The 15,160-nt window shown below is 33.8% G+C and overlaps 1 protein-coding gene across 2 annotated transcripts in view; it reads left to right on the top strand.

The window, feature by feature from the left end:
- The first annotated feature begins 790 nt into the window (after window positions 1-790).
- The window catches only part of LOC129219240 (uncharacterized), a 42,809-nt gene continuing 28,439 nt past the window's right edge, over window positions 791-15,160 (top strand). Inside the window, exon 1 of one of the 2 annotated variants that reach the window (XM_054853566.1) lies at window positions 791-904. The gene's annotated coding sequence lies outside the window, so the exon portion shown is untranslated. The remainder of the gene's footprint in view (window positions 905-15,160) is intronic. The other variant, XM_054853567.1, reaches the window with a different exon arrangement.

Here is a 15,160-nt window from a genome sequence, read left to right as displayed (position 1 = left end):
AGTTTTAATGGCTTAACTACAGTTCATATGCATATAAAAACCAAAAATGAATACTTTTTATCCTCAACAGCATATTTATCTAATTCAAAGTGAAAATTTTAAAAAGAAATTGTTTTATTAAGTATTTCAAAGGAGTATAGGTAGGTTTTCCTCTAAAATCATACTCAGAGGAAAATTTCTTCTGAAACAATTGAATGATGGTTTGAAGATTTCCCCTTTTTAAATGACGTTTTAATATCATTAAAAGCAAAAAATTTCACTAGCACATCGACAATAGGGCTGCGTTCGGAAACGATCCACCGGTTACACCGCGTGGTTAGTCCGGTGTGGTTATGACGTATTTGGAATTTCTCTAGGAATTCCGGTAGAACAGCTGTGTTTCCGAACGCTCGTGGTTAAACCGCGGTAGTTCTAGTTCAGCAGCAAACGACACTCCAATCAAAGCGTAACTTTCATAATAGGCAAGTCACGTGCGTTACGATCAAAACATGAAACACGACCGGATTGGCCAACACAGACTTTGTGACGTTTGTGATCTCGCTAACCGCTTCCAGACAGCGGTGCCACAGGTTGCTACCATGTCGACCGCCAGAAAACAACCGCAGCGTTTCCGAACGCGGTTAAGTGACGTCACCGGTTCCACCGCAAGCGTTTCCGAACGCTTACGGTTGCACCGAGGCGACCGATCCGCGTTTCCGAATGCACCCTAGGAATATATTGTAAATTTTGTTTAATAATTTTGGCAATACCGGATAAAATGTTTTGTTTGGAAATAGAAGTAGTTGTTATTGTTGACAATTGCATGTGCTTTCGTTTCACTTAGTTACTGACAAGTGCGTGCTGTCTCATCTACTATATACGTCGGAAGAATTCTGAAAAATTGATTCATCTGCTCGCATAAGAGGTATGAGTTATTTTCTGAATATAAATTACGTGTGAAAAATTCCACTCTCATTTATCAACTTCATACGTAGCTAATGCAAGAAACATCCAAGCGACATCTACGTCGCGTGGTTTTTCCTAAACTTTTCTAAAATTTAGTTAAAGAAGCATTTGAGTTTCATTAATTAACTGACATAGGAATTTGCTTAGACTTTGTATGGCAAGATACATTTATCATAATTATTGCAGCGGTTAAGTTATGTTTTACCTAAGTGTGACAATGTCTTACCAGTTCGGGTGTCATTGAAGTGATCATGTTCTCAAGAAAGTCTTGCATTGGTTTATTTAAAGCCATAGCTGCAAAATGTTTCAGGAAGAGTTTAATTACCGCTGTTTTCCTGATCCGTAATAAGCTACTATATCAATGAATCTTGCCAGTAAAATTCTTTGTTATGATAAAGACATGTTTCTAACTATCCCTATGGGGGGACAGTAATTTGGCAGGCCAATGCCGTTTTATATTTTTAAGAACTATGGTAATTTTAAGTGTTTTTTTTTTTTTTTTTTTTTTGTCTTTTTTTCAACTGTTGCTAAATTTTTTGGCTTCAAAGCCTAGACGTTATTACTTTCGTTCTGCCGATGAAAAAGAGGGAATAACTTTTTTACTAACCTAATGTCGTTGAAAATGGTGATTTTGAGTGTTTATTTTTTTATTAATTATCCCATTTTGATAAGTTGATTATTTGTTTTACTGCCTTTTTTGTCGTGTTTTTTAATATTTTTTCTTCTGGTTTTAGTAGCTTTTTAAATGTATTTTTGAGGGTTTATTTGTTTATAATAAGTGTTTTTGATAACTAAATGATTCAAATAATTACTCTGTTCTGATGCGTTAATTGCTTTACTGCCGTTTTATCATGTTTTGTAGAATTTATTTATCTAGTTTTAGTAGTATTTTAATGTATTTTTGAGAGTTTATTTAGTTAGATTTATTTATAATTAGTGTTTTTGAGGATTAAATTATTCGAATTTATTACTTTGATGCGTTAATTTGTTTTAATGCCAAGCCAATTTTTAGAATTTATCTATCCAGATTTAGTAGTTTTGATGTATTTTTGAGGGTTTGCTTATTTAGATTTGTTTGTAATTAGTGTTTTTGAGAGTTAAATTATTCAAATTAATTACTCTGTTTTAATGGGTTTTTTTGAGTATTGTTCTAGTTTGATAGTATTTTAATGTAATTTGAGGGTTTTCTTAGTTGATAACTAGTGTTTTTGAGCATTGAAGTTATTTTTCAAATTAGTTACTGTTTACTTTTTGTACTCTGTTTCAAAAACACTAATTCATTTGTTTTTCAGTTGGTTAGTAAAAAATATATATATATATATATATATATATATATATATATATATATATATATATATATATATATATATACTTTTCCTTTTTTTTCATTGGCAGAACGAAAATAATAGCCTCTAGGCTTTGGCGCCAAAAATTTTGCCGACAGTTTGAAAATTTGCCAAGAGTCTATCATATCACAATTTTCCATAGGAAAGAGTATATTACAGTTTTTAACTTTAACATCAGCATTCTCTCTTTTAATCCCCATCAAAATTAGAACAATAGCTTCAAAAAATTCGCTTTTGAATAAGTTTTCTAAAATTCTCCATTAGAATAACTATGTCAGTCTTTCAAAATCTATGTCAGCATCAACCATTCTTGAACAATGTTAACGGCAAATCTTAATGTTACCAAATTCTTTGATTATCATTTGCTGGCAGTACAGAAAAAAGTAAATCATGGGAAAATAACCAAAAGAGGAATAAATTTTAATCTCCTGATAAATTTCAAAGCAAAAGCAAGATTTTTTTTTTGTTTGCACTTGAAAAAAAAAATGCAACAAATTTTTCTTGTCAGTGATTTTATTCAGGCTAATTAAAACTGAGCTAAGGGGGGCAGACAATAAATTTCCAATTAAAAGTTGATTTTCCCATACTTTAAAATGCTTATAACTTTTCTCCTAATGATTTTGGAGCCTGTGTGGTTTCAAACCCAAAGAAAGAAAATGTTCTAAAGATGTCCAATTTGTGGACTTTTGAATGAGAATAAAATCAAGGATTCATCACCTGTGCAGGGATGCCCACTGCCCTTCGAGCAAGGGTGCACCCCCCTAAATATATCAACCCCCCCCCCCCAAAAGCATGAGCCCCTTCAAAAAAGTGAAAAATATCCCATAAAACACCCTTTCCCCTAAAATTATCAGTGGAGCAGTCTGCGCCATAAACCAGGTGGGCACCCCTGCCATGTGAATGACAAAACTAGTTGCCAATGCAGTCTACTTAATGATTTTAACTTGCTAGTTTTATCTATACTAATAATATAAAGCTGAAGAGTTTGTTTGTTTGAACGCACTAATCTCAGGAACTACTAGTTCGAGTTGAAAAATTCTTTTTGTGTTGAATAGTCCATTTATTGATTTTTTGAGGAACTATAATTTACATTCATTGTTTATCTAGAAAAAAGTTATTCAATGTTTTATGTGATTTTTAGCAATTTTTAGTACTTTTTACCCCACAGACTCCGAACCAATTGTTCCAGAAAAATATTTTTTGCACTAAAATGTAGGAAATTTAATTTTGAGTATGAGGGAAAAAAGCTTTTGCAGATAGAGTGATTTTTATTTTTTAAGACTTTTTGAAGAAAAACTTAATTTTGCATTTTAATTGTTTCTAAACTCATTCCGCAAAATGTATAAAGGCCTCTTTTCGAAAATATGAATATGTAATAGTAAAAACATTTCACCTTCTTCAGAAAAAAAGTTTTCAAAAATACACAATATTTTTTTTTTTTTTTTTACAATTTTTTTTTAATGCGGAGCATAGCATGACTTCCAAGCATAGCCAAAGTTTTAGCAATCTTCAATTTATGATGGTCATTATGTCATGCAATGACCTCATGGCGATGTGATCCAACTGCAGTGCTTGCTTAATGCTTTTTTTTTTTTTCATTTAGGAATTTTATTCATTTCTCACCTCCTCCCCCCTCCCCTCATTTTGCTGCTGTTATGTAACATTACATATTTGTGTGCAGTAGGGTGGGTCGATTTTGACTTTTTTTTAAAATCGAAAACGCCTGTGGTGGGAAAAGTTGTGTATTGGCATCAAATGCTCGCATAAAAATTTTTTTGGAAATCAAAATATATTTAGATCCCCCACAAGCCCCTTAAAGTTTGGCCACATATGTAAAAATTGACATTTTTAAATTTTTATAAAAAAAATCTTATGTATAATATTTTTAATCGCCTGTGGTGGGAAAAGTTGTGTATTGACATCTAATGCTCATTTTACGATAAAAGTCAGGAATTGTTTGTCTATGACTACTCTTACAAAATTTTTATGATATGTAGAAACAGCAGAAAATAGATTTTGATGTGGCCTGTAATTATGTTTAAGTGTTAAACTTTTTCTCTTTATCTGGATTTTTCACTTTATTGCTTAGTATTACTTTGCTGGTACAATTTCTAAAAACATGGTATGTTCCATAAAAACTGCTATAATAAACAAGACAATTGCTAAACAAGGCAACCTTTGCATTTCATTTAATGATTCTCCTGCCTTAGATATGAAATGGGCAATTCCATGGTATCGGACGTAAATGTTTTCCTCGCTTGACGTTTCGTTATATGGCCGGAAGTTTGAGGCACCCAATCACAAAATTGAATGAGGGAATGAAGTTACCTGTAACTGCAGCTGTTGTCCTTGTTTACGTTTGTCATGTCATTCTCATTTCATGTGTTTATTTTTCCAGATAACTGCAAGTTATCTTTTACTGTTAAATATAAATCTGAAAACAGACGCACACACACATTTTTTTTTTCTGGAAAACTACCGAAACTTTATAACCATAACCATTTAACTGTTTGGTTCTTTTTCTTCTTAGAATAAAAAATATGTTTAAAATCTCATGAAGTTAATATGTATTGTAATTTAAAATTTTTATGGTTCATAGTAAATCGCAAAAAATATATTGATTTTACTTTTTCCATGTAACTTGTATCACAAACAATTGTTGTTTTTATTGTTTTTTAGTTATAATAATAGCTTAGCTCATTACATTTTGCTTTAAGTTGAAACTTTAGAAGTATATTTGGAGGGTAACCACAGCTCAGATGCAATTTTATTTTCACAAAGCACAATTATTGTGAAAAATATCGATGGAAAATCATGGACTTGAAAACTCTGAATGTAACAGATACTCTGTTCATAAAACTTCGAAACAAAAAATCTTTTCTATCACATTTTGATTGTTCAGTGGTGTATTACATCTATTAAAAGCAACAGCATAGTTGAAATATTGAAATTTAATGAAAAGTTATTAATTGCAAATTATTGATTTATTTTTACACTTATGATATGTATGTTTTCTATATAAAAGTAACCTTTTAAATAATTAGAACTTCATTTTATCATTGGATTTAATATTTTTACGAAACAAATTACGGTTAAGTTTTCAGTATTCTGTAACTATTTAATGTTGTTAAATTTCTTTTCACTGATTTATTTTTTTTATAAGAAACATTACTTTTAAAAAAAAGAGAGAACGTTTGGTTTAGAAAATAACAAAAAATGCAATTTACGAGTAGCAATGTAATTGAGAGAAAGAGGCAATCAATAACCAATTACGGCAAAACAATATAAAAAAATATTTTACCCTTGAAAAACTTCTTGCTTTTTTGTAAATAGCATTACAACTTTTTTTGAGCAATCACGATTGCTTTTTGTTTTCATTTGACTGTTTTTGGTGTGCTCTCTATCATTTTATTTCCCCACCGCCACCGTCGACCGGCTCCTCACGATGCTGCTCCTATAGCAAAAGCCGTCTCCAGGTTGCATCCATGTCCTACACACACGCATACATACAGGCACCTACACACACAAAAACATACACACAACTACCCACACATTCATGCCTGCACACAGACACAAACACATATGCCTACACACACATACACATACCCCCCCCCCCACACACACATTGATACACACTACCCACACACTTATGCCAACACACAGACACAAACACACATGCCCACACACACATACCCCCCTACACACCAACACATACCCCCTCGCACAAGCCTGCATACATACACTCGTGATTGCGAAAAACATAATTTGAATTCAAGATGTCAAAATTCAAATTAATTTTTCTTTCTTTTTTTTTTTTTAAATCATTCTTCACAAAAATTACACTTCTCCCCCTTCCTCCAAAAAAAAAAAAAAGTTCCTGTAATTAGCCATGCAATGTTTCATTAAACAATAACTGCCATAATTTTAAATTTATCAAAATTATAGAAACTTATCAATTGTGCATAATTAACATTGTTTTCAATAAAACAAAACATTTATTACAAGTACAAACTCATTTATTGCAGATTTGTGCTACACAATTTCTAACATTATTTGCTTGCACAAATGCGGAATTATTAGTTTCCTTTGCTGTCATTATCAGAAGCTTTGGCACTCATACTTGGAGATCAATTGTAAGAATCGTAGGTACAACCTGACCATCTTTCAACAACTCCAGTTATTTGCAGTTAATGTCACATACCTAAATTGCAAAAGAAGGATAAGAGTATCAATTCATTATCAAAAATATGTAACACACAAGGCCGTCCACAGAAATTTTGGGGCCCATCACAAAATGAGTTTTTCGCCCCCCCCCCCCCCTCATATTGTTTACTTCTATATTCCAAGTCTAGTTTTGAAAATATTGGGCCCCTATCAGGGGCGGGTGTCCCTTCCCTCTCCTGTACACACTCTTGGTAACAAATGAACTTTTTATTGAGTAAATTATCAGGAGTCCCGTCATAAACATACACATCAAAACAACAAAATTACCTACAGTAGGATACTCGACTAGATTTTTTTCTTGGCAGCAGGAAAATAAGCTGACAGCAAGCAAAATAAGTAGTTCCCAGCACTGTGTCAAGGTTTGAAGAGATGTTAGGCATTTGACTTTAAATACATAGTTAATTTGTCAAACTGGTGCATGTTTTTTTCTTTTTTTTGCTATAATTTTTTTAAATAATAATTTCAATTTTACAAGCGGCAGTCTATAGTAAATGTGTTAGAATAGAACGTGCCAGCCAATAACTCAAAAACAATTTTCAATCTCTTCTGATTCGCCAATTAGGTAGGTATAATTTCAGTAAATTACCGCTCATTAGCCAGGACTAAGGCTGAAATGCATGAAATACACGGCCAGCTCAGTCATTCTAGCCAAGGACTGCAGTTTCGTGCTTATTAGCACTCAATTTGTTTGGCACTCTTGGCTACCTTAAAAGGTTCTCCACCTCCAGTTCAGTCACTTCCTATGCAGGGCTGTTGAGTGCTAATAAGCATGAAACCACAGTCCTCGGCTGGAATGACTGAGCTGGCGGTGTATTTCAGGTAGCTATAGTTGGGCAACCTAACCTGGCAAGGATGCAATACTGAGATTAGGATCTGCGTAGCCTTAACAATGCTGCCAGGTTAGGTTTGCCCCAACTATAGTAAGTATAACCTTTTATCTGCTAACTTAATTTTTCTACCGAACCTTATTACTTGACTCTCAAGAAAGAAAACAAACTTATCCGTGAAAAATATATATTTCAGAAAGTTATATGAATTAGTTTGAATATATTAATCAATAATTTCAAAATTAGTGTCGTAAAATGAATCGTAATAGATATAATCAAGTTGTATCTCGATATAAGGTCACCCTACCAGACTGTTTGAAACTGATCTTATAAACAATTCATATTCATTTGTCTACAGTTCCTTTTAAGCTTAATATGTTCGAATATCTAGTGCTGTACCTAGTATTCAGTATATCGTTGCTCAGAGCAACAGTGAGCTATCTAATTCCAGAAATAATACTAAGGTACCATACTGTTGCTCTGAGGCGACGATATGCTCACTGGCCCTGGTTGCCTGATCCATGACGTCAGACTTGCAACTTGGGGGCACAGTAAATATGTTTGTAGTCACATACTTCAATTAATACCTCTGGGGGGGGGGGGGGTGCTAAATCAGGGGTAGCTCAGCTTCTGCCTGGTCTGCATGAAAAAACAGAGCTACGAGGCGTGTTTTTAAAGTAAGTTCCGTTTTTATATAAAAAAAGAACGAGTACAGATAGAGCTAAGTAATTTAGTGCACAAAAATCTACCACCCTTACGCTATTTTTCGACATTGCTCCCGTGATTTTCCAAGCATTTGTCATAGCGTGGTGCAGGTTTTTGTATACCTATTCGTAAAAAGTTACCGCCCGTTTAGTCAACCATGAGGACTCTTACAGGGCTTTGGCTGGGGCGTTTTTGAACATCCTCTGGTCTGCCCTCACCTCGCTCGCAGCATCTTTCATTTGTTTCGGCATCTAAAGTCTTTCCTAGATGGTCTGTGGCACAACAGCAATAATGAGCTCAGAGAACATGTTATCCCATGGCTGACTACACAGGCGGCAATTTTCTATGAATAGGTATACAAAAACCTGTACCACGCTATGACAAATGCTTGGAAAATCACGGGAGCAATGTCAAAAAATAGCGTAAGGATGGTAGATTTTTGTGCAATAAATTTCTTTGCTCTATCTGTACTCGTTCTTTTTTTATATCAAAACGGTACTTACTTTAAAAACATGCCTCGTATATTCAGGGCATGGCCGTCGGAAGAGGGGGGCGAACGAGGCAATTTCCCCGGGCGCCTAGTTATGATAGGGAGCCATAAACTAAGCTTTTACTAACTCATACATTTCAAATTCTTCATTAAAAAATAGTTTTTAAAATCTAACACATTACTTTTCAGATTACATGTTTAATTATGTAATAATTGATTTAAAAAAATGTTTGGTACTTTTCCAAAAAATACCTACCACTCTGTTTGTGGCAAAGGGGCGTCAGAAAATATTCGCCCCGGGCGAGGTCCTCTCTTGGGACGGCCCTGCTTCAGGGTCCTATCCAACAGGTTAAACCATTTTCAGTAAGTTACTGCCCTACAGCCATAGCTACGGCAGAAATACATGAAATATGATGGTGTATTTCAGGTTAAATCATGTATAGTAGAATGTACAGGGCACTCTGGAATGTAAGGTGTAAAGCAGGGTGTTCACCCCCCTAAATTTTGCTAACACCCCCCTCCTAAAAATTTTAATATCGCAGTCTGCGCCATGACACCCTCGTTTAAAGTATATGCTCAGTGCTGGCCTGATCGAAAATACCTCTGACTTGTAACTGGAGGGTTCCGAGTTCTATGACAGCCGGTCAAAGAGTCTTCGTGTTCACTGATGGTGACTGGGACATGTTAACTATGCTGTGATCACAAAGTCCTCGAAGTGAAACGATGCTTCTGGGTGTGCTGGAGCAAGGATTAATCAGTTTCTGGTACAACAAGGTTAATCAAAGAAAAGCCAAATAAAAATAAGAAGCAGCTTTGAAATTGATCTCCTCCGCATTGGAAATCTCAAAGTAACAGTTCTACAAATAAACTGGATCCAACAGGTTACACAGGTTACTTAAAAAAAAACAAAGCCTAGGTGACAAGTTGGTTTAGAGCAAGACTCTTTCAGAAGATTTTTCCTATTAACTTGGATAAATAATTTGTCGGTAGCCTACAATTTTTTTCTGGCTACCAAGAGTTCACAATTTTTGTCGGTCTGTGCACATGCATTGTACATATATATACTACATTAATTATACATGCATATTTATGTATGCATATGTAACACATGTTTTATACTCACAATTTGATATTCACAGCAAACTTCCCTCTTCTGTTCAAGTAGGGAACCCAATAGGTACTTGCACCTTTTTTTGGTCACTTGGCGTCTGTCATTTTTATATTTCTTGGGAACTGATACTTTTGGAAGAATTCCATTCTCCTGCCCCCCGTCGGAAGATTCTAGCATTGAAAAGGAGCAACGTAGACAACATCTGAAATGGTCAAAGAAATTGCTTAGAATAATATGATTCAAAGTTCTCAAAATAATGTTTTTTTAATGAAGAATACTAGTTTTTTATTCATTTCCTTAAAAAAAAATATTATACTCATTTATACAGATAAACAAGCATTTAAACGCTTGGAAGAGGGAGGTGGGAACAATATATAAAATTGTTTTCTTGAAAACCCAAGTAGTTTACTAAACCTAGATGCTTCAATTTGTTTATTGAAATCTAATCAATTACAAGAAGCATGTTTTTATAGACATAGTTGTTATTTGTAGAATTTAAAATAAATTAAAAAAAACAATAGTATTTTAAGTAATAAGCAATATCTTTTCATTAACTTTAGATGTAAGCAGTAAAAGAATTTTCGGAAGTAGATATATTCATTAAATAAAGTAATAATTCATTAAATAATTTCATAAAATAATCAAGACTCAATGCTGTCATATGTTACAATTATTTCGTAATTAGAGGAACTTTTATAAAATAGCTTCTTAGCAAACAAATTTTGATTTAATTTTGAAAGCTTGTCACGATGTTTTAAAGTTTAAAAAAAGGGTGAATGTGCAAACTAGATAAAAACTTAATTTTAAGCAGCAACCATCGTTACAGAAAAAGTATTAAGTCATAAAAGTATTTATTTGTAATAAAAAATGTAACACTCACCTACAATCAACTGTGGATGAATATAGCAAAATATTTGTCATTGGCGATAGCGATTTCTGGCTGCTACACTTCGTCTGCCATTGCTGCAAGATAAACAAATAAAACAGTCGAATCTTCACGATCGTTCGAATCCAACCACTCGGATGTGTCACGTGGTTAAAAACGTTCGAATCATTTCAGTTGAAGCTGGAGTCGATGCTTTTGATCGAAGCATTCGATGGGAAAGGGGAAAACGTTCGAAAAATGTTTCAGTTGAATCTGCCCCTTGATGTCGGACGTAAACACACAAATAAGAAAAATTGATGAATCACTTAAAAATTATTAAAAGTATGCGAATTGGCTTTAATTTTATTTTTTAAAACAGCTTAATTCTTAAGTATACTTATGATTGACGTTTTTGCTTCAATCATATGATAAATGAACTGATTATTTCACAATTTTTTTATTTATATGATAAATGAACATTTGAAAACTGTGATTATTTCAGTTTTCAAATGATATTGTAAAGAATAAAATTATTTAAAAAATAGTTTTAGCTTGGTGTCGGACGTAAATTATTCATATTGGACGTAAACTATTGCTGTTAAATGAAAATACATAACAATGATTACAGTTATAAATATATAAATTATAGGTTATATATACTGCAACAAAATTTATGAAGTAAATTCAGAAGTAGGGTTGGTTGGGGGAAGTGGGTCACTCCCCTAAAACTGAAATATGCAGGGTATTCTTATACTTTTTTGCATTGATCATGTCATGGTTCATCACAATGATTGATTTTGCATATATTTGGGTGGAGTTCAGCCTCGGGCTTCCTCCGAATCAGACGTGCTTCCACATGCTCCGCATTCCATTTGCCATAGCTACAGAAATATAGCAGCTAGAGAGTCATATTTTATACCAATTCAAAGATCTTGTTGAACCCTTCCCGTAGAGTAGCTGCACACAGATTTTGGATCATCCATTCATTTGCAATCAGTTAATTTCATCTTTGAACATGTCCCCGCCCTGTTTTAGCACATTGTCTGACTGAATAAATAATTGGAAAACATCGCGGGCCACCTTGATCCACTTCTTGCCATCGCACCACCACGGACGACCTATCAATGGAAAGCTTATTTTGCAAGTTCTAAGAGGATACTGGTTATTTTGCCCTAGCGCCAGGGGCCTAAACAGAAGGACACCTTAAACTATCCATAGGCGGATTTAGGACTGAGTTCCTGGGGGGGCAGGATTTTTTTTTTTTGAGCAACATTTTTATTGCCCCCCACTCCTATGTTTTTGTGTTTCCTGTGATGCATAAGTCCATGCTTTACTTTTTTGTGTGTCGTTTTCATTAATGTGTGTTTTCATGCTGTCCTTTTTGAATTTACCTTAAGAGAGGGAGCTGGTATTAAGAGAGTGACACAGGACTCCCTTTTAAGTGGGAAATTGAATATCTCGATTTAAGGGGTCCCAGGGGTTTCTCCCCCGGAGGAAATTTTGTAAAATGGACATAAAATTCTGCATTTTGAAGCCTTATAAAGGTTAATGGGACAGACATAGAAATTGATAACTAAATTATACAGTTGTACAGTATTGTTCAAACTTTCTAAGAAACAGCCATTTTAAGTTTGAAAGAAAAAATAAACTATAGATTTCTCATTACAACAACCTTTTTTTAATTTAAGTAGTGCAGAAAATGAAAATTAATAGAGGTAGTGTATCATTTTTTTTTCGGGCTAAACAGATTAACAATATGCAATAGAAGTAAGATAAAAGCAATCAATACTAAAGAATTTCCAAAATACTGCAATCGAGATTGAATAACTTAGCAAGATATGAAACATGTGAGTCACAAAAATTTATTTCGAATAATATGTTACAAACGTGAGAACCATGATTTTTATTTTTAATGCAGGATGTGGCAAGGAGCTGAATTTGACAAATTTTGACATTCCTCTCCCTTTACCATTTGTTAGAAATTTTAAAATTTAAGGTTTGTAGCCATACATTTCCAAATATTCAAACACTTGAAAATGAAATTAGTTTTTTCAACCAACTTCCATTTTTTAAGGAACGAATCATGCAATTTTTTTTTTTGGGGGGGGGGGGGGGGAATTAGGGACTCACTTCAAAGCATGGGCCCTAAGAAATAGCTTGTTTTATCTTATAGGCAAATTCAGCCCTGTTTGTAATTCACTCTTTCCTGCAGATTTTTGCTTGATTTTTTTGTAATTTTTGCAAAAATTCATCAGTTTTTACGATTAAAGGATTTTTACGATTTTACCAATCTTTGTTTGGTTTTTATAGATTTTTATAAAATTTTAGCAAATTTTTCCAAAACTTTTGATGACACAATCATTTAGATTTCAATAATGACAAGGACTGACTCACTTAGACTTAGATGATTATGACTTACCTTACTTTTTAAACAGTATTTATAAAGCAAGTGAAATTGTACTTTCCCTCAAAGTAAAGATTCAATTAATCAGAATACTCAGATAACTGAAATTTATCCAGTTTGGGATAGAAGTAAATTTCTCTCTCTCTCTCTCTCAAAAAAAAAAAAAAAAAAAAAGGAAAAAAAAACTTTTGTAGAATCTCTTAAAAAGTCAATTAATCTACTAATAACATAAATATTATGCACAAATATATTTTAAATGTGGACACAAATCATAACATGTAGATCGTTCTGTTAGCGCGAATGGGGGGAGGGGGAGTTTTCCTCCCTTTGTTTTAGGTCCTAATTTGTTAAAATGATCGTCAATTATTATAAGTGTTGCAGCTTAAAGGACAGCTTGTTTAGCCTACATTTTCATACACTTGCCCGAATGGCTTTCAGTCCAAAATACTGAATTTAGACACATTTTCAGCACCCCAGTGACAGCTGCGCTATTTGTATTTAATGTTCGTTTTTTTTTCTTTTCTTTTCTCCCATCAGAAAAGGACATTCGCTATTCTCTTTATTTTCATTGAAAAGTTCAAAAAAGAAAAAAGTAATGATTTTTTTGTTTTAAGATTTTGGAAGATGTGTTGTTACTATATAAAGTCCTCTCAAAACTGGGGGGTATTGCTCCTATGCCCCCCCCTCCCACTATTAACCCACCCATGCTCTTCTAAATTCAAAAAAGAAAAAAAATGATTTTTTTTATTTTTGGAAGATGTGTTGTTACTACATAAAGTTTTCCCAAAACTGGGGGTGCATTGCCCCTCTCTGCCCCCCCATAAATCCGCCCATGAAACTATCGCTGAGACTACCAGGTTTTTGCAGCGCTAGAAACACCCCGTGCGACCTTCGACCCCACCGTGCAACCTGCGGGGTCCCTCAACAGGGTAGGAGATGAATGTCAGGGGGAAGATTTAATGTAAACATCCAGCATCCACAGTGAACCCAACACCTTCCAGGGGACCACCCGCAGAGTATTTCTGCATTGCGTATCCAAGGGATCTTCCTCACAGTGCATCATTTACTTTCAGTGAACATTGTGTATTCTAATGTGCCCAGAGTGTTTACTCCATCTCACACTTCAGAGTTACCATATCAGACTTTTATGGACTTTCCCTCTCCGGCTGACTAGGGAACGTGCTCTAGTTGCCCCGCTACACATATAAGCCCCATTCGTCATTCCTGCTATCATCACCTGAACTGTCGCTCACATGTGGGCTAATTACTGCTCTCCATCCAAGGAACTGTATGTATAAAAATTTTAATAGTGATTTATCAACATTGCTTTACGGTTTATTAACATTCACTGCATTCTGCAGAGTATATCTATGTACATTTTACTGGCTTTACGTAATTATTTTTCACTATTGGAATTTATTATTATTTTTTTTATATACATAATTTTTTTTTTTATATATATATTTTAATTAACATTCGCTGTATACAGCAAAGTATATCTCCGTACATCTTACTTATTTTACACAGTTACTTTTCACCAATGTGTTTTATTATACATATATATCTATATTTTAACATTTACTCCATATAATTACCTTTTTTTTTTATTATTATTTTTTTTATTTAAGGTGCCTCAAGCAGAGCGACACTAAAATTTTTTAAATGCATTATACCTGGATTTCCCTGGTTAATTAAATTATTGTAATTAATTTTTTATGCTATATTTTTATCCGTCTTAAAAATTTCAAAAACTGTTGAAATGTCATGTAAATATTCATTTTACTCAGAATTAAGAGAGATTTCAGTACTCTTTTTTTTTTCCTTGAACTAAATCATAATCTCCGGAATTATTAGCTTAAATAGTCTTATCCAATTAGTATACAAAATTAGAAGCTCTTTGAACCCTATCAAGTAGACATTCATTCAGCTCAGATTTCAAGACAACATTTTTTTTTTTTTTTTTTTTGAAGTCACTCCTCTTTTCATTGATTAGCATCTGAAATATTCGTTAAATACTTATCGTTTAAATACGATGGAAAATACACACGAGGTCGTACAAAGGCATTCTCCCCCTCATTGGGTGTTACAGAAACTGGACTCTAAGATGACCTCCTTGGGTAAACTTCCTCACCCAACCTCCCCACCCCCCACCAACAGTACACCACCAACACCCTCACTCTCCTTGCAATCTTCAAACTCCACAGATTTTAGTGAGATTTACATTGGTCCTTTTGAAGACCATT

This window comes from Uloborus diversus, chromosome 3 (genome assembly GCF_026930045.1).
Source record: "Uloborus diversus isolate 005 chromosome 3, Udiv.v.3.1, whole genome shotgun sequence".
Lineage (NCBI taxonomy): Eukaryota > Metazoa > Arthropoda > Arachnida > Araneae > Uloboridae > Uloborus > Uloborus diversus.
The sequence above is the reverse complement of the archived record's forward strand: the minus strand, read 5'-3'. Positions and strand labels throughout refer to the sequence as shown.